Source organism: Echinops telfairi, unplaced genomic scaffold (assembly GCF_000313985.2).
Source record: "Echinops telfairi isolate 266 unplaced genomic scaffold, ASM31398v2 ScPeMD7_7427;HRSCAF=8465, whole genome shotgun sequence".
Classification (NCBI taxonomy): Eukaryota; Metazoa; Chordata; class Mammalia; order Afrosoricida; family Tenrecidae; genus Echinops; species Echinops telfairi.
This window is the reverse complement of record NW_022111327.1, coordinates 13,102,188-13,102,394: the sequence shown is the minus strand read 5'-3', so window position 1 is coordinate 13,102,394 and position 207 is coordinate 13,102,188.

The window sequence follows — 207 nt, the reverse complement described above, 5'->3', positions numbered from 1 at the left end:
CCACATTTGCTTATGCACCCATTTGTCTTCAGCGATTGTATCATGGAGGCGAGCACACAATGATATGATTTTTTGTTCTTTGATGCCTCATAACTGATCCTTTTGGCACCTAGGGCATATGACAGCTGTGTGCTCTGGCTCACGGAGCCCCATCAATTACTTCTTAACCACTGGTGCATGGCCTCCAATATGACATATATACTGGTT